At 39.8% G+C, this 20,315-nt stretch overlaps 1 protein-coding gene across 1 annotated transcript in view; it reads left to right on the top strand.

The window, feature by feature from the left end:
• Positions 1-20,315, top strand: part of DNAH3 (dynein axonemal heavy chain 3) — a 611,780-nt gene that overhangs the window by 189,132 nt on the left and 402,333 nt on the right. The window lies entirely within an intron of this gene.

Genomic DNA, 20,315 nt, shown 5'->3' with positions numbered 1-20,315 from the left:
AGACCTGAAAGCAAGTAGCTGCCAAAACCTCTACCTTTACAAATCTGGCACCATCCTTTCTAAGATGGCATCTTCCAAAAAGAGAAGACAATATGCATGCAGTTTCCAGCTAGGGAACCTGTCTCCCCGTGCTTGGGGCAACCTGGAATTCACAGTTATTATTTCACAAACATTTCCTTGTGCACCCCCACTTGCTTGTCAATCATCCCAGATGTTTTAAGTCCTCCTCCCGTAAGGTAGAGGAGAGGTTAGGAAGAAGCAGTCTTATGACCGCCACTTCTTAACTTGCATGAGCGTGCCGGCAGCACTCCAAGGGTTTCAAAGCTGCTTCTGCAATTTACTAAATGGTGTTGTCATTCATGTGTTATCACATCATTCTAGCAGTCACCATATTTAAAAAGTGTCTGCCATTTTGTAAAGGATAAAGCATTAGCTATGGGAATTTTAGCGCAGGAAAAAGTAAAGAGCACTCAAAGCACCAAAAAACAAAGATAAGTATCCACTATATACTGTAAATTAGTGGCATATTTTATTTTAGTAGTACAAAGAGAGAACACAAATAAGTTTTGTGTGTTACTGGCATTCTAAGAAGGTTAAAATACTATACTGTAAAGAAGGTATAAAATCATTAGTGTATTTTCTCCAACATTGGTGTGTCCGGTCCACGGCGTCATCCATAACTTGTGGGAATATTCTCTTCCCCAACAGGAAATGGCAAAGAGCACAGCAAAAGCTGTCCATATAGTCCCTCCCAGGCTCCGCCCCCCCAGTCATTCTCTTTGCCGCTCTGAACAAGTAGCATCTCCACGGAGATGGTGAAGAGTATGTGGTGTTTAGTTGTAGTTTTTTATTCTTCTATCAAGAGTTTGTTATTTTAAAATAGTGCTGGTATGTACTATTTACTCTGAAACAGAAAGAGATGAAGAGTTCTGTTTAAAAGAGGAGTATGATTTTAGCAGCAGTAACTAAAATCAATTGCTGTTCCCACACAGGACTGTTGAGCTGAGAGAACTTCAGTTGGGGGGAACAGTTTTTTCTGCTCAAGGTATGACTAGCCATTTTTCTAACAAGACTGTGTAATGCTTGAAGGCTGTCATTTTTCCCTCATGGGGATCGGTAAGCCATTTTCTTAGACTCAAACAGAATAAAGGGCTTATTATGGGCTATAAACTGGTGGACACTTTTAGGGGATAAATTGATTGCTTTATTTAAGTATTATATGCAGTTTGAAGTGAATTTCACACTTTTTTAATATTGGGGAACGTTTTTAGCGCCAGGCACTTGTTAAGACACCTTCCCAGTCAGGAAGGGCCTTTCACTATAGTAGGCAGAGCCTCATTTTCGCGCCATTATTGCGCAGTTACTTTTGACTACAGTACATGCAGCTGCATGTGTGAGGGTCTGGTATCCACTGAAAACGTTCCTAGAAAGCTTCAATTGGTATTGTATACCCCCCTGGGATTGGTGAAGTCGCAACAAAGGCTCTGGCTGGGACTGTAGTGGGGTTAAAATTGCAAACGGCTCCGGTTTCCACATTTTAAGGGTTAACAGATTGGGGTGCAATACTTTGAATGCATTAAGACACTGTGGTGAAAATTTGGTAAAGATTGGATAATTCCTTCATAGTTTTTCACATATTCAGTAATAAAGTGTGCCCTGTTTAACATTTAAAGAGACAGTAACGGTTTTGTTTTAAAACGGTTTTTGTGCTTTATTAACCAGTTTAAGCCTGTTTAACATGTCTGTACCTTCAGATAGATCATGTTCTGTATGTATGGAAGCCAATGTGGTTCCCCCTTCAAATATGTGTGATAATTGTGCCATAGCGTCCAAACAAAGTAAGGACAGTACTGTCACAAATAGTAAGGTTGCCCAGGATGATTCCTCAGATGAAGGAAGTAGACATAGTTCTACATCATGCCCTTCTGTGTCTATACCAGTTATGCCCGCGCAGGCGACCCCTAGTACTTCTAGCGCGCCAATGCTTGTTACTATGCAACAATTGACGGCAGTAATGGATAACTCCATAGCTAATATTTTATCCAAAATGCCAGCATTTCAGAGAAAGCGCGATTGCTCTGTTTTAAACACTGTAGAGCAGGAGGGCGCTGATAATAATTTTTCTGTCATACCCTCACACCAATCTGAAGTGGCAGTGAGGGGGAGGGTTTGTCAGATGGGGAAATTTCTGATACAGGAAGAATTTCTCAGCAGGCAGAACCTGATGTTGTGACATTTAAATTTAAATTAGAGCATCTCCGCACATTACTTAAGGAGGTGCTATCTACTCTGGATGATTGTGACAATCTGGTCATCCCAGAAAAATTGTGCAAGATGGACAAGCTCCTAGAGGTCCCGGTGCACCCTGATGCTTTTCCGATACCTAAACGGGTGGCGGACATAGTGAATAAGGAGTGGGAGAAGCCAGGCATACCTTTTGTCCCTCCTCCTATATTTAAGAAATTGTTCCCTATGGTCGACCCCAGGAAGGACTTATGGCAAACAGTCCCTAAGGTCGAGGGGGCGGTTTCTACACTAGCCAAGCGCACGCCGATTCCTATTGAGGACAATTGCTTTCAAAGATCCTATGGATAAAAAATTGGAAGGTTTGCTTAAAAAGATTTTTGTACAGCAAGGTTACCTCCTTCAACCTATTTCTTGCATTATTCCTGTCACTACAGCGGCGTGGTTCTGGTTCGAGGAACTGGAAAAGTTGCTCAGTAGGGAGACTCCGTATGAGGAAGTCATGGACAGAATTCACGCACTTAAGTTAGCCAATTCCTTTATTTTAGACGCCGCTTTGCAGTTAGCGAGGTTAGCGGCGAAAAATTCAGGGTTTGCAATTGTGGCGCGCAGACCGCTCTGGCTAAAGTCTTGGTCGGCGGATGTATCTTCCAAGACAAAATTGCTTAATATCCCTTTCAAAGGTAAGACCCTTTTTGGGCCAGAATTGAAAGAGATTATTTCAGACATCACTGGGGGAAAGGGCCATGCCCTCCCACAAGATAGACCTTTCAAGGCTAAGAATAAGTCTAATTTTCGTTCCTTTCGCAATTTCAGGAACGGACCGGCTTCCAACTCTGCAGCCTCTAGACAAGAGGGTAACGCTTCCCAGACTAAACCAGCTTGGAAACCAATGCAAGGCTGGAACAAGGGTAAATAGGCCAAGAAGCCTGCTGCTGCTACCAAAACAGCATGAAGGGGTAGCCCCCGATCCGGGACCGGATCTAGTAGGGGGCAGACTCTCTCTCTTTGCTCAGGCTTGGGCAAGAGATGTTCTGGACCCCTGGGCACTAGAAATAGTCTCTCAGGGTTATCTTCTAGAATTCAAGGAACTACCCCCAAAGGGAAGGTTCCACATGTCTCACTTATCTTCAAACCAAATAAAGAGACAGGCATTCTTACATTGTGTAGAATACCTGTTAAAGATGGGAGTGATACACCCAGTTCCAACTGTGGAACAAGGTCAGGGGTTTTACTCAAATCTGTTTGTAGTTCCCAAAAAAGAGGGAACTTTCAGACCAATTCTGGATTTAAAAATTCTAAACAAATTTCTCAGAGTTCCATCGTTCAAAATGGAAACCATTCGAACAATTTTACCTACAATCCAGGAGGGTCAATTTATGACTACCGTGGATTTAAAGGATGCGTACCTACATATTCCTATCCACAAAGATCATCATCAGTTCCTAAGGTTCGACTTTCTGGACAAACATTACCAGTTCGTGGCTCTCCCATTCGGGCTAGCCACTGCTCCAAGGATTTTCACAAAGGTGCTTGGGTCCCTTCTAGCGGTCCTAAGACCAAGGGGTATTGCAGTGGCACCTTATCTGGACGACATTCTAATCCAAGCGTCGTCTCTTTCCAAAGCAAAGGCTCATACAGACATTGTTCTAGCCTTTCTCAGATCTCACGGGTGGAAGGTGAACGTAGAAAAGAGTTCCCTGTCTCCGTCGACAAGAGTTCCCTTTTTGGGAACAATAATAGATTCTTTAGAAATGAAGATCTTCCTGACAGAAGTCAGAAAGTCAAAGCTTCTAAACGCTTGTCAAGTTCTTCACTCTATTCTGCAGCCTTCCATAGCTCAGTGCATGGAAGTAGTAGGGTTGATGGTTGCAGCAATGGACATAGTTCCTTTTGCTCGAATTCATCTAAGACCATTACAACTGTGCATGCTCAAGCAGTGGAATGGGGACTATACAGACTTGTCTCCAATGATTCAAGTAGACCAGATGACCAGAGACTCACTCCGTTGGTGGTTGACCCAGGATAACCTGTCCCAGGGAATGAGTTTCCGCAGACCAGAGTGGGTCATTGTCATGACCGACGCCAGTCTATTAGGCTGGGGCGCGGTCTGGGATTCCCTGAAAGCTCAGGGTCTATGGTCTCGGGAAGAGTCTCTTCTCCCGATAAACATCCTGGAACTGAGAGCGATATTCAATGCTCTCCGGGCTTGGCCTCAACTAGCGAAGGCCGGATTCATAAGATTCCAGTCAGACAACATGACGACTGTAGCTTACATCAACCATCAGGGGGGAACAAGGAGTTCCTTGGTGATGAGAGAGGTGTCCAAAATCATCAAATGGGCGGAGGATCACTCCTGCCACCTATCTGCAATCCACATCCCAGGAGTAGACAACTGGGAGGCGGATTATGATGGCGTCTCGTCAGAACTTCAAGGTTCCTTGCTACGGGTCCAGATCCAGGGATCCCAAGGCGGCTCTAGTGGATGCATTAGTGGCGCCTTGGCCATTCAACCTAGCTTATGCGTTTCCACCGTTCCCCCTCCTTCCCAGGCTTGTAGCCAGGATCAAACAGGAGAAGGCCTCTGTGATTCTGATAGCTCCTGCGTGGCCGCGCAGGACTTGGTATGCAGACCTGGTGAATATGTCATCGGCTCCACCATGGAAGCTACCTTTGAGACAGGATCTTCTAGTACAAGGTCCATTCGAACATCCAAATCTAGTTTCTCTGCAGCTGACTGCTTGGAAATTGAACGTTTGATTTTATCCAAGCGTGGGTTTTCAGATTCAGTGATAGATACTCTGGTCCAAGCCAGAAAACCTGTGACTAGAAAGATTTACCATAAAATATGGAAAAGATATATCTGTTGGTGTGAATCCAAAGGATTCTCCTGGAGTAAGATTAAAATTCCTAGGATCCTCTCCTTTCTCCAAGAAGGTTTGGATAAGGGATTGTCAGCGAGTTCTCTAAAAGGACAGATTTCTGCTTTATCTGTCTTGTTACACAAACGACTGGCAGCTGTGCCAGATGTACAAGCTTTTGTACAGGCTTTGGTTAGAATGAAGCCTGTTTACAGACCCTTGACTCCTCCCTGGAGTCTAAATTTAGTTCTTTCAGTTCTTCAAGGGGTTCCGTTTGAACCCTTACATTCCATAGATATCAAGTTACTATCTTGGAAAGTTTTGTTTTTGGTTGCTATTTCTTCTGCTAGAAGAGTTTCTGAATTATCTGCTTTGCAGTGTGACCCACCCTATCTGGTGTTCCATTCAGATAAGGTTGTTTTGCGTACCAAGCCTGGTTTTCTTCCAAAAGTTGTTTCCAACAAGAACATTAACCAGGAAATAGTTGTTCCTTCTTTGTGTCCGAATCCAGTTTCAAAGAAGGAATGTTTGTTACACAATTTAGATGTAGTCCGCGCTTTAAAGTTCTATTTAGAAGCAACAAAGGATTTCAGACAAACTTCTTCTTTGTTTGTCGTTTATTCTGGTAAGAGGAGAGGACAAAAAGCTACTGCTACCTCTCTTTCTTTCTGGCTGAAAAGCATCATCCGATTGGCTTATGAGACTGCCGGACGGCAGCCTCCTGAACGAATCACAGCTCACTCTACTAGGGCTGTGGCTTCCACATGGGCCTTCAAGAACGAGGCTTCTGTTGATCAGATATGTAAGGCAGCGACTTGGTCTTCTCTGCACACTTTTGCCAAATTCTACAAATTTGATACTTTTGCTTCTTCGGAGGCTATTTTTGGGAGAAAGGTTTTGCAAGCCGTGGTGCCTTCTGTTTAGGTAACCTGATTTGCTCCCTCCCTTCATCCGTGTCCTAAAGCTTTGGTATTGGTTCCCACAAGTTATGGATGACGCCGTGGACCGGACACACCAATGTTGGAGAAAACAGAATTTATGCTTACCTGATAAATTACTTTCTCCAACGGTGTGTCCGGTCCACGGCCCGCCCTGGTTTTTTAATCAGGTTTGAAAAATTTCTTTCTCTATACACTACAGTCACCACGGCACCCTATGGTTTCTCTTTTTTTTCTCCTAACCGTCGGTCGAATGACTGGGGGGGGCGGAGCCTGGGAGGGACTATATGGACAGCTTTTGCTGTGCTCTTTGCCATTTCCTGTTGGGGAAGAGAATATTCCCACAAGTTATGGATGACGCCGTGGACCGGACACACCGTTGGAGAAAGTAATTTATCAGGTAAGCATAAATTCTGTTTTTTTTATTTATTTATTTGCTGTTAAAAAGCAGCTTTTGGGACAATCAGACAAAGAGTGCCATTTCATAAATCCAATCATCTGTAAAGTAAAAAAAAACAACTGACAAATGGCAAAAAATTTTGTGATTGTTTAAATTATGGGTATTATATTGTACTCACACAAGGTACAGGGGTGTGTCATCCATTTGAAATACCTTAAATGGGTTAACATTTTGTAATGGATTTTAAAATTCCACAAAAAACAATGTTAAGCTTTGCAAGGGAACAGAGACCATTATCCATGTAATTGTATGTCAATTAACCCTGTATAATGACTTTCATGTAAAAAGATATTACTTTTTGCTGTTCTTTTTTTTTTACGTGATGAAACCTGGCATATTTTCATTTATTTTTAATATTTTTATGTTTCCGAAGGAAGCACCAATATATTTATACGTTCTTAGGAAATGATTATATCGTAATAATTAAAGTGCTTTGTTTTTTTTGTTTTAATCTTAAGAACAGCTTTGTTTTTAGAGATTTAATTATATAATATAAGCACAATTCACTGAATAATTATAGTTTCTTAGAAATATTGTTAGAAAGCTATGACTCATGGAATATAAGAGATACTGGGATACATTTCATGCAAATGTAGCATTAAGTAGGTACATGCAGAAGGGAATATTATGTCAGTTGGACATTACATACATAAAGAAACTTATCCTGAAAAGACTAAGGGGCCAATTCATCAATGTTTGTCCGACATGATACGCTATAGCGTATCATGTCCGACAGACATCGCTGAATGCCGACAGCATCCGCTGTCAGCATTTAACATTGCACAAGCAGATCACCAGAACTGCTTGTGCACAGTCGCCCCCTGCTGATTCGCATCCAATCGGCCGCTAGCAGGGGGTCTTAAGACTGCTGCTTCATAACTACTGTTTTCGGCAAGCCTGTAGGCTCGCGTGGAAACAGGAGCATCAAGCTCTATTCGGAGATTATTAATTCGGCCCCTAAATATAAGTTGTATTCAGATAATTTAGATGAATAGTGATCAAATAAAGAAAATGTTAAAGGAACAGAGAAATACATTTGCATAGAAGTATATTTGCAATATACACAGATTTGAAAAAAATATGCTTCTAGTAAGATTTTCCATGTATACACTCCCCCCCAAAACTTGCATCATAAACATAAGAGAGATAAAAGTGTGTGTATAGGGGAACTTCTGGTCAAGTATGGCCACAATATTGTGTGCTGGTTTAGATTATTATTATTTATTTATAAAGAGCCAACAGATTCCGCAGCGCTGTCCATAGGTAACAAAGATAAAAGGAGAGTACAATATGAGACACCAGACAAAATTTAACAAACAAATACAGGGGGAATTAGGAGCCCTGTTCCCGTGGGAACTTACAATCTAAATGGGTAGGAGGGCGAGAAACTGGAGGTGGGGACTGCAAAGGTGGGAATGATGTTAGTGTGGAGTTAGATGAGGGCAGCTATTAGGCAAGTGGAATTCATTAGTTACTGATTTGGTGATAGACTTCCCTGAACAAGAAGGTCTTTAGGGAGCGTTTAAAGGAGGAGAGGTTGGGGGAAAGTCTGACAGCTCGAGGAAGTGCGTTCCAGAGGGTTGGTGCCGCACGAGAGAAGTCCTATAGTCTAGCATGGGAGGAGGTGATGGTAGAAGAGGCAAGGAGTAGGTCATTGTTGGATCTTAGGGGACAGGCTGGAGTATATTTGTTGATGAGTGAGGACAGATGGGGGGCTGCATTAATAAGGGCTTTGTAGGTTAGGGTGAGAATTTTGAATTTAATTCTGCTGTGAATGGGGAGCCAGTGAAGGGACTCACAAAGGGGTGCAGTGGATACAGAGCGTCGGGAGAGGTGGATTAGTCTAGCAGAGGCATTTAGGATGGATTGAAGAGGGGAGACGCGGGAGAGAGGGAGGCCAGTTAGTAGGTTGTTACAGTAGTCAAGCCGGGAAATTAATAGGGAATGGATTAGCTGTTTAGTAGTTTCAGCACTCATAAACGGACGAATTTTGGAGATATTGCGTAGGTGTTTGCGACAGGATGAAGAGAGCGGTTGGATGTGGGGTATGAAGGACAGATTGGAGTCAAGTGTAACTCCTAGGCAGCGGACTTGGGGTGATGGGGAGATAGTGGTGTCACCAACAGTTATAAAGGGATATGAAACCCAAATGTTTTCTTTCATGATTCAGATAGCATTTGCAATTTTAAGCAACTTTCTAATTTACTCCTATTATACATTTTTCTTCGTTCTCTTGGTATCTTAATTTGAATAGGAATGTAAGCTTAGGAGCTGGCCCATTTTTGATTCAGCACCTGGGTTTTGCTTGCTGGTTGGTGGCTAAATGTAGCCACTACTCAGCTTAGCTGGGTTTAATAATAAAAGCTGTAAAGACTTGAGGCATTTTTAATAGACACAAACAAGATAATGCTTATTGAACAAGCAAATTATAGTTTATGCACTTACATTTGAAATTCTATGTGCTATCGTATTACTTTTGTGATTCCTATTTATACTTGTAATGCTGTGCCTTTTGCTTGTATACTATTTGTAACCTCAATAAAAAAAAGGTTTGTATATATGTATGTGTGTGTATATACAGTATATACACATTGATTGGAGTAGCCGTGTTAGTCCAGAGATTTAGATATCAAAATAACAAGAGTATTGCATTGAGCAATGATACTTTTTTATTGGACTAACTATACATTTATAAGATGGCAAGCTTTCGGAAGAGTGTCTTCCTTTTTCAAGTCTGAAGCAATACTGACCAATTTGATGGAATTTACAGATTATATCTTAAAACACAGGTTAAAAAGACAAAGTGTTACAGAGGTCTGAATGCAGGGGGAGGAGGGGGTGTCATAAAAATCATGATGGGGGTTTAGGAGACAGAGGCAGACAGTGTCTAAGGGAAATATATGGTTATACACAAAGCATATACTGACATAAAGTTATATATCAACATAGAATCCATATGAATAAAGATGGGAAATTAAGTATACAGGGGAATATAACATAGTCAAAAAAGGAGAAAGGAAAGAAAGAAACAAAAAGGGGAATAATAATAAGGACAAAAGTGTGGACATGGGCTTACCTGCGTACCTATGCATAGAGAGTGTGGAATATACCATGTAATTGACTACAGTAAATGACAGTACATTACAAAAAAAATTGATAATGGGTTAAGAAACAAGAGTCCACATTTAGTGCAGAATTTAGCAATTTGAAGTGCATTATCATTTTCATTTTAAAGGTTTTTCTTTCCATGGTGTTTTTGAAGTTGCCTCTGAGAATCTTGATTTTGAGGTTTTGGATGGAGTGGTCAGATTGGGTGAAATGGTGACCAACAGGGGTGCAGTATTTTGTTTCACAGTGGTTTTTGATTGAGTGTCTGTGTAAGTTCATCCGAAGGTGCAGTTTTTGGCTTGTTTCTCCAATATAACATCCCACTTCACATGCAGTGCAATGTATCATGTATACCACATTTGCAGATATACATGAATATGCCCCTTTAATGTTATATGATTTACTATTGTGATTAGCAGTGCTGCTTTCACAAATGTGTTGACATAGTTTGCAGAGAGCCTTGTTGCAGTGCTTGGTTCCATTCTTGGTGTTCTTTTTATCAAGGGTAGCTTTCTGTGGACCAGTTTCTGTTTTAGGTTGGGTGGTTGTCTGAGTGCCAGGATAGGGGGTTTTGGAAAGATTTTTTTGAGTGTGGGATCCTCTAAGAGTAGTGGCTGTAAGCCTTTTATGATTTTTCGTATTCCTTCTACAGCAGGGTTATATTTGACAACTAGTGGGATACGCAATATATGTTTTTCTTCTCCCTGTATTGTAGCAAGTGTTCACGTGGGGTATTAAGGGCAGAGTTAATTTGTTTTTTTATAACCCTTGTTTTGTAACCTTTTTCGCTGAATGATTGGGACAGTGTGATGAGTTGTTTGTCACAGTCCTTGGTGTCTGAGCAAATTCTGTGGTATCTTGTAGCCTGACTATAGATTATGGATTTTTTAATGTGATTGGGGTGGGAGCTGGAGCTGTGGAGGTAGCTGCATCTATCTGTTGGTTTCCTGTATACAGATGAGTGTAATTTGCCATTTGTGATGGATTGTTGTATTGTATCCAGAAAGCTGACACAGTCTCTAGAAAAGTCAATTTTTTGATTGATGCATGCAATAGATTAAATGATTTATGAAAATGTTCTAGTTTTTTTTCACCTTCTGTCAATATGATGAAAATATCATCTATGTAGCGAAAGTATTTGAAGGGTTTGTGAGGGTGAGTGGCTAGGAATCTCTGTTCTAAGTCAGCCATGAAGAGGTTTGCTTACTGTGGTGCCATGTTGGTGCCCATGGCTGTTCCCATGGTTTGTAAATAGATGGAGTTATTGAAGATGAAATAATTGTGGGTTAGTATAAATTCTTTAAGTTTACTGACTGTAGAAGCACTCTATGTCTAGTTAGAGCGGTCTGAGGAAAGAAAGTTTAAGCAGGCATCAATACCATCTTTATGTGGAATATTGCTGTACCGGGATTCCACATCCATTGTCACAAGTATAGTATCCTCTGGCAATTCTGTTATCTGGCTGATTTTGTTAAGAATATCAGTGGTGTCTTTTATAAAGCTAGTGGTGTTAATAACTAAGGGCTTAAGAATATTCTCCACTAGGCCCGATATTTGCTCAGTCAGTGTCCATGCCAGTTATTATTGGTCTCCCTGGGTTCCCTGGTTTGTGGATTTTTGGGAGCATGTATAATGTCCCTATGCTAGGGTTAGAGGGCACCAGTTTAATCAGACTAAGCCGGAAGAAGCCCCGTGCCTTCAGGGGTGAAACGTGCGTAGCAAGGCAGCTACACTTTATCGCAGCAGACAAACACCAGATAATCTGTAAACATTGTATCCAGGTGATATCACAAAGGAACCGTATACGTAGCAATTGTTACCCACATGGAACTTAACTGGTAAGCACAAGGTTTGCTATATTGCAACCGGCCCCCCATTGCCAACTCTATACTGGAGCCATACGGAATGACAGCAGGAGGGTAAGGTGAGTCACAGACTGAGCCCCAGTCACGGACAAACTGTTTGTCAGTTCATGATATCTGGTGAGAGCAATAAGTGTTGACAACCTACCCTGCCTATACCTAAGCTTCCAATTAACAACAGACTGTGCATTAATCTGGGGGAGACTGCTTTAACTGTTACCTTGCTTGCTTACTAATGGGGTTCTAAGCTACATTAAGGATTTCCCTCCACACCTGTGGATGTGAAGTATACTACTAACTGGGACATTACTGTGGGTGCATATAACCCGAAACTGGTGAATGGTTGCAAATTACTTACAGGGAGCTCCCTGTTTTTTCCTTTAAAGGGTACCCTTTATTATCTGCTGTGAATTAAGTTTTTGATACAGCTGAGGTGGCTTATTATTATTTTCTGAATGGTTTGCTTTTTGCAAATACTATATTCTTTTTGATTAGCAATAATGGATCTGCAATAATATTAAACGGTGTGTTATAATGCAATCTTTATTGGAGTTTTTACTAATTTTCCTTATATGACCTTCAATAGTTTGTGCCAGGAAGGGGTATACTTTTAAACCACCAGTGGAGGGTATATAATTATTATTGCCTCCCCCTGTTGGTTTATTTCTCCCTTGTGTGTTTTATATATATATATATATATATATATATATATATATATATATATATATTCCTCCTGATGTATTTCTAAGCAACTTAGTCTGGGAATTCCACTATCATCAGACGGAAAAAATAGAAGTAAGGGTAGGAGTTAAAGGTTCCAAACTGTAGCGTTCGTAGAGAGGGAGAAACATTAAAAAAAGAGAACAATTTATGGCGCAGTATGAATATACTGGTTTACAGAATAATGCAAAAAGTAAGAAATGTTGCTCTCCTTTTTAAACTTCAAACATGTGAGGTATGTGAGGAGCCTTGGGGGGAATTTTATCCCTATCTGTGTTAAAGATGTTTTTCTTTGTGACCAGTTGGAGTAAGGTTCTTATGGGATTCGATGCTTCTTTATTTCTTATGCCTTTTTAAAAGTTGCTTCTCCTCTGTGGAGTATGGTGACTTCTAATTTCCAGTGATGAATTTCATCTGTATGGTGTAGGTAGAATCCTTTCTTTTCTAGTTGTATATTATAGCCTTTAAGGAGAGATAATAATAGACTTCCCCTCTCTGGGGTATGGTAGATGCCTATTTTAAAAATGAAACAAATGCAAGTAGCTGCTGAAAGATAAAATGTCCTTTATTTAAGCACAAAACAACCGGTGTCAGTGCTAAAGATTAAAAAGTCTCAGGATGGAGAAAAGTTAATGTTTGTGCAGAGACTTATAGCAACTTCTTTCCCCAAAAGAGGCAGTTAGGGATAATGCCTTGTGTATTCACAAACCATGAAGAGTCATAGTGTATTCCATTTGTTTGTGGATTGAAGTTCCTTTTTGTGAATTTAAATAAATGCAAATTGTGGAAAATACCTGATGAGGTTCTTGAAATGGTGAGGTGATTTTAATCCTCCTCAGGTTTCCACTGGTTAGGATGGCGCTGGATACACTTCTGCTGTCAAGCGCTCTGGAAAGTTGTGGTCTTGCCGGACCGGAATTGACGTCACAAGTGGGCGTGCTCTTACGCGTTTCGTGAAACTGTTTTCACTTCGTCAGAGGATCTGCAATAATATTAAATGGTGTGTTATAATGCAATCTTTAATGGAGTTTTTACTAATTTTCCTTATATGACCTTCAATACTTTGTGCCAGGAAGGGGTATACTTTTAAACCACCAGTAGAGGGTATATAATTATTATTGCCTCCCCCTGTTGGTTTATTTCTCCCTTGTGTGTTTAATATATATATATATATATATATATATATATATATATATATATATACACACACACACACACACATACAGATACAAACAGTTTATGCCGGGGGTTATGTTCTTGAAGGAATAGTTGTAAAAAAAATTAGTGTAACATGAACCCAGTTATATAACATGCCAGTGGGAAGGTCAGTTAGATTCCAGGCCCCTCTTGAAATGGATTCAGATAGAAGTGAAATGATTCAGATAGAAGTAAATTGGAAAGTTGTTTAAAATTGTATTCTCTATTATCTAATTTGCTTTATTCTTTAGATATCCTTTGTTGAAGAAATAGCAATGCACATGGGTGAGCCAATCACACAAGGCATCTATGTGCAGCCACCAATCAGCAGCTACTGAGCCTATCTAGATATGCTTTTAAGCAAATGATATCAAGAGAATGAAGCAAATTAGATAATAGAAGTAAATTGGAAAGTTGTTTAAAATTGTATTCTCTATTATCTAATTTGCTTTATTCTTTAGATATCCTTTGCTGAAGAAATAGCAATGCACATGGGTAAGCCAATCACACAAGGCATCTATGTGCAGCCACCAATCAGCAGCTACTGAGCCTATCTAGATATGCTTTTAAGCAAATTATATCAAGAGAATGAAGCAAATTAGATAATAGAAGTCAATTAGAAAGAAGTTTAAAATTGCATGTTCTTTCTAAATTATGAAAGAAAAAAAACATTGAGTTTAATGTCCCTTTAATATAGATAATATGTGTTATTTTATAATATTACATTCTATTTAAAGCCCTGAAATGAATGCTGTATATAAAAACAGTTTTTATGCTTGCAAGGCACGTCACTATCCATCAATAAGGCAGTGGACGTCACGTCAGGCACATTTAGGGCCAGATTGCTAGTGGTGCACTAACAGATTTTTCTACTTGCGCAAACTGCGCTCATAGTAACTTTTAACACTGTTGGGTGAGCGTGTGTATTACCAGTTGAGAGCAAAAGAACGAAACCTGATGTGTGCTAACTTTGAGACTTTGGATATCGTGACTGCATTAAAGGGACACTGAACCCAAATGTTTTCTTTCATGATGATTATGGAATAAACTTCCTCAAGAGGTAGTAGCAACAAACACTGTGGGGGACTTTAAAAATGCATGGGACAAGCATAGGGCTATCCTACGAACTAGATAAGTTTATACTGTTAGGTAAGGTCGGGCAGACTTGCTGGGCCTATGGCTCTTATCTGCCGTCAATATCTATGTTTCTATGTTTCTATGATTCAGATAGAGCATGCAATTTTAAGCAACTTTCTAATTTACTCCTATTATCAATTTTTCTTCGTTCTCTTGCTATCTTTATTTGAAAAAAAGACATCTAAAGCTATTTTTTGGTTCAGTACCCTGGACAGCGCTTGTTTATTGGTGGGTGAATTTATCCACCAATCAGCAAGAACAACCTAGGTCGTTTACGAAAAATGGGCCGGCATCTAAACTTACATTCTTGCATTTCAAATAAAGATACCAAGAGAATGAAGAAAATTTGATAATAGGAGTAAAAAAGAAAGTTGCTTAAAATTGCATGCTCTATCTGAATCATGAAAGAAAAAAATTGGGTTCAGTGTTCCTTTAACTTCTCCCTATAGACTTTAATGGAGCCCACTATTAAAAAAAAACCCAAAAAACTAACACTTATCGCTCAGGCGCTATCCTGACATCCGTTAGACTTTTTAAATATATATATATTCTATATATATGATTATTTACAGGTATAGATGTATATACAGATATATAATATAGAAATATCTATTTAGAAATACAAAGAACATTTTCTTCTAAGTGAAGAACATTGGAATGTAAAATATTTATAGTAAAAACACAGTAAAACATATTAAAATATTTTTTTTCATCTTTAAATGTATTTGAGTGGAAAGGGCTCCAAAGTGTATATATGTGTATATATGTGTTTATATGTGTATATACATATACAGAAATGTCCAGCACAGTTCATAAACACAATATATATAGGGTTTTAGCAATAGCTTGTATACCAAATTATACTGGGTCCGGAAAAAAAACTTACAAGTGCGGGGTCGCAACAGTTAATACATTTGAATAACAAATTCTTACCCCACTGCATAGTTGAAAGTCCGGTCATAAGATGCTGATACCTCCAAAACCATTATACTTAAGTACAGTAGGTCTGAATCAAACCTTGGTTACTCTAACCCATGGGAGGAAAACGGCATACAGCGTACACATACACTGCTGTCTCACTGCCTCTGCATCCTCTTTCAGACATTTACCGGAAACAAGTGTCCCATTCGAAAGACTAAACTGTCAATCACCCCAGGCGGCCAATCATTGGTAATGGGGAGAGCGGCTAGTATTTCAGCGTTGTGCTGCACTTGAGGTCAAAGAGTGTACAATTTAACGATAAAAGCAGCAGGAGCACCAACGATAAAATTCAGCAAAATTGTATTCACATTCTTCTTAAAAGCATGTAGGTAATCACAACGGGCACATTAAAATGTGCAAAACAGTAGAGGTCTGCTAACACAGCTGACGTTACGGTCCGTAGCCGTACTCCTAGCTATAACTGTAACGTGTCAGCTGTGTTAACAGACCTCTACTGTTTTGCACATTTTAATGTGCCCGTTGTGATTACCTACATGCTTTTAAGAAGAATGTGAATACTGTTTTGCTGAATTTAATCTTTGGATTGTATATACATATACAAAACATATACACACATACATATTTAGATAGACAGATATACATTGTAGGCCTTTCCATTCAAATACCTTGTCATATACAATACACCTTTTAACCCTTATTAAAAAAAAATATTCATATTTATATTGTCATGATTCTCCCTTAGTCCATCCCCCTTCTCCTTTAAGAACTTCATCACGCCTGCAAACAGGTGCTTGGTAATTTTAGAAGGTGATTCACTCTATGTCCCCTATTTAAGAAAGTCTGGCGGACCTGATCCGAGTGCGGATCAGGTCCGCCAGACCTCGCTGAATACGGCGAGCAATACGCTCGCCGTATTCAGCATTGCACTAGCAGCTCACAAAAGCTGCTGGTGCAACGCCGCCCCCTGCAGACTCGTGCCCAATGGACCGCCAGCAGGGGGTGTGTCAATCAACTTGATCGGGTTGATTTCTGGCGATGTCTGTCCGCCTGCTCAGAGCAGGCGGACAGGTTATGGAGCAGCGATCTTTGTGACCGCTGCTTCATAACTGCTGTTTCTGGCGAGTCTGCAGGCTCGCCAGAAACACGGGGCATCAAGCTCCATACGGAGATTGATAGATAGGCCCCTAAGTTTGTTCTGAGCCTGCACGCATCAAATTGTTTATTTACATACTACCACTTGGATTACAAGTTCTCTCTACCACATTATTTCATGGAGATTTAAAACAACTCAGGAGTTTCAACTTCTGCCTCTACCTTTGATCCTGAGTCATCACAGTAATATATAACAACTTTGTATTCGGTTTATGTTCATAAGGATTGAGCGGCATCAGGAGCTTCCTATCTGTTACACTGTAACATCAGCTACATATCATCTATTAACTTATTGAGTTCTAAACCTCTACACCGTACTGCAGTTTCATGCTACAGAGATTCTAATAACTCCTCTCAAGTCATCAATACGCTACAGAGTAATCAGATCACTTACCGGACATTTTCAGAACTGGACGATATTTAAATATCCTATGTCATACAGAAGGTATTATCAGCTGATGCATCTTACCATTCTGAATCTATCCTAAGTTGCTTACTGTATTACGGAAGGTAACTACTTGTGGAGATTCCGTATACCTCTGACTCCGCCTCCAAAGGATCTAATCCGTGATCTGTGCTGTATTATACTTGCACTGCATAAACTACCCTCGGTTCCGGTATTAGCCAGTACCAATAAGTAGAACAAACACTGCATGAACAGCTTACTGAGTCATAACAGAGATTCGTAGTAGAAGCCGATTCTATAACCTATATCTACGTTCAGTGTTTATTAATCACTCACCACCTTCACTATTATACTGCTATTGGCTGGTGTAATTATCATTCAGAGTTAATTCACATCCTGACTAATGTGTGTTTCTTACAGTGGGATACACAGGTCTCTGTGATACAAATATACCATTGTGTGAAAACTGATACAATCTGTAGATTTGCAGCTGAGGTCCATACAACCTATTATAAATCCTAAAATATATGTAATCTATTTATCATAAAGTGTATATATAAGTGTAGTAATTTATTTTAATATATTTATGTTGTGTTTGGTGTAACTTTTTTGTAACTATTACACTTTCTGTTAGGTCTTCAGGCATGCACATTTCGCAACCGTTTACTTTCAACTTGTAACATGCATGCTAGTTAGCACAGTTGCGATATTGCTTGTTGCGTCCCGCCCTAACAATAGCGCACCTCTTTTAATCTAGCTGTTAATGGGGTCCTTTAGTGTAAACTGGCTAGCTTTATTTTGAAAAGTGAAGTTAAGATACTTTTCCCAAAGCATAGACTCACACCGAAGACTGCACCAAAACAGCACTTCCTCCCAGGCGGGCCAAGCACATCCTGCACAGCTCCTCTGCTACCCAAAATGCTGCAGGGCACTAGCTGAGCCAGGGACCCAAACAGAACACCAGAAACATTTAAAAATATGGAACTTTTTTTCTCTCAAGTTTTTCTTCTTATGAAGTTAATTATATTGGCAATTAAGTTCTGTACTGGCTCTCACACACATCAAGGAGGTAAATATTGATAAGCCATTAATTAATGTATTAGTTACTAGGGAAACAGTGATATTATTTGGTTGGAAGAGGAAAACATATTCATCTGCTTGTAAGGTAAGGAACATTTGCAGCAGCTTATGCCAGTAATCAGTCTGAACCTCCCATACAGTTTATAAAGCTGTTTATTATTTCTGTGCAAATCAATGCAGAAAAAAAAGAGAGAAGTTAGGCTTTTAGTATATATTAAAGTGTCACTCACATATGGATTAGAGCAGCAATGCAGTGAAATAATTAGTGAAAACATCAATACCATATTTTCCTTTTAACATTTATATCTATACCCTTCAAAGAATATTAATAATTTTGTGTACAGGTCACATGTTGCTTTAATTACATTTGACACTGATAGTAATATTTCACTTTGTGTTCAGCATTCCAACACCAGGATGTTCTATAAATAATTGGTTGTAACTCCAGGTGGTAGGAGATGACACAGCCTATAATGCTAAAAAGTTCCCTCCTATGTTAACCAACCAAATGAAAACAAGTTTTCTTTCCTAAGATATGTAGAGTCCACAACGTCAGTCCAATTACTAGTGGGATATTCTCTCATGGCCAGCAGGAGGAGGCAAAGAGCACTCCAGCAGAGCTGTTAAGTATCACTTCCCTTACCCATAACCCCCAGTCATTCTCTTTGCCTTTAATGAAGGACGTGAAGATTGGTGTCTAAAGAAATATTTATTCTTTTTATGGGTATTTTTCCCTGCAAGCAAGGATTGGAGTTTAGCTGTGTCATTGTCAATCTCTTGAGTAAGAGTAGTGGTGGCTTTTAGCAGTTAGAAGGTGGTGAGGTTGTCTTTGCTATGCTTCTAACATTGTTGCTACCCCTGTTATAGAAAGCCAGAGTTGGTTACTCTGTTCTTTCTTTTTCTTCAGGTCTCTGATAGGAGTATGTGTCCTTTCACACCTTGTAAGCTGTCTTCCTGCCCAACAGCTGGATATGCAGGTAAGTTCTTTTGTCTTCTAGGTATTGGAGACTTGCACTTTCAGGAGTTTATTTCTGCATTATTTTAAAATTGGGACTTATTCAATCCTTTGTCAAGGATTTATTGGGGCAGTGTGCAGGCACTATCAGTATGTGTAGATAGATTAAGGGGTTAATTTTGTCCCTTATTTGTGATGGGATGTTTCCTTTGGATGAAGAGTTCCTTTATTCTTTATTGAAACGCTAAGGGCACAGTGTTTAAGCGTTTTAAGCCTTTATTAAATATTATGGGCTGTTTGTATGATTGTAACTGTTTTACTCTGCTGAAAATTTTGATTGTGCGCGTTTAGTTCTTGCGTAGTTTCTTGTGCTGCTGCTCACGTGACAAACTGCTGTTCGGTTTGTACGCTGAGCAAAGCTGTGTCATTTTTAGTGAGTTCTTCTCTGTGGCAGCTGTGGAAGCCGTGTTAGAGCTCTTCTTTCGTCTTTTTTTAGCTACTAGTGGTTACGGTAGGGCACCTCAGTGTCACTGGGGTGTAGAGGTGTATTTTTTATTTGTGCACATTTAGCGTTGTTGCGCTTTGAATGATTACAGTTCCTTCTTAAAGTAACAGCTCTTTTTCATTAGCATCTTATTTTTAGGGCAATATCTTAGCTATGGACACAGAACAGGAGTCTGTTTCCTTTGACAAATGTTTATTATGTTTGGAGGCCCAAATTGTTTTCCCTATGCAATTTTGTTTCTCATGTTTAGCTAGAACCCTAAAACTTAAAGATAAATTACTACTTTCTGAGCCTATTGTCTCTCAGGATAATGCTGTTCAGGATATACCACAGCTTTCTCCTCAAACGTCCTAAGCCTTAATGGTTTCACATACAGTGCCCTGCGGTTCCTCTCAGCCTCCTGGAGGTATGTATTTGCCTGCAGATTTTGCTGCACAGATATCTTCTGCAGTGTCTGAGGCCTTATCTACCTTTCCCATTGCGGGTATGCACAAGAGGAAATCCATATCATATTTCTGCTAGTAAGATGTCTGTTCCATTCTCTTCTTCGAAGGTTGACCTCTCTCATAAGTCGAATGAGGAGGATATCTCGGTAGCTTCTGAGGGTGAGATCTCAGACAGTGTAAATCATTTGACTGATTCTGATGAAGTAAATTTCAGATTTAAGCTTGAACACCTTTGTTTACTTTTAAAGGAGGTACTGGATACTTTGGACGACTCTGACCCTTCTGTCGCTGTCAACCCTTAA

The sequence above is a fragment of the Bombina bombina genome, chromosome 11 (assembly GCF_027579735.1).
Source record: "Bombina bombina isolate aBomBom1 chromosome 11, aBomBom1.pri, whole genome shotgun sequence".
In the NCBI taxonomy this organism is placed as follows: Eukaryota; Metazoa; Chordata; class Amphibia; order Anura; family Bombinatoridae; genus Bombina; species Bombina bombina.
The sequence above is the reverse complement of the archived record's forward strand: the minus strand, read 5'-3'. Positions and strand labels throughout refer to the sequence as shown.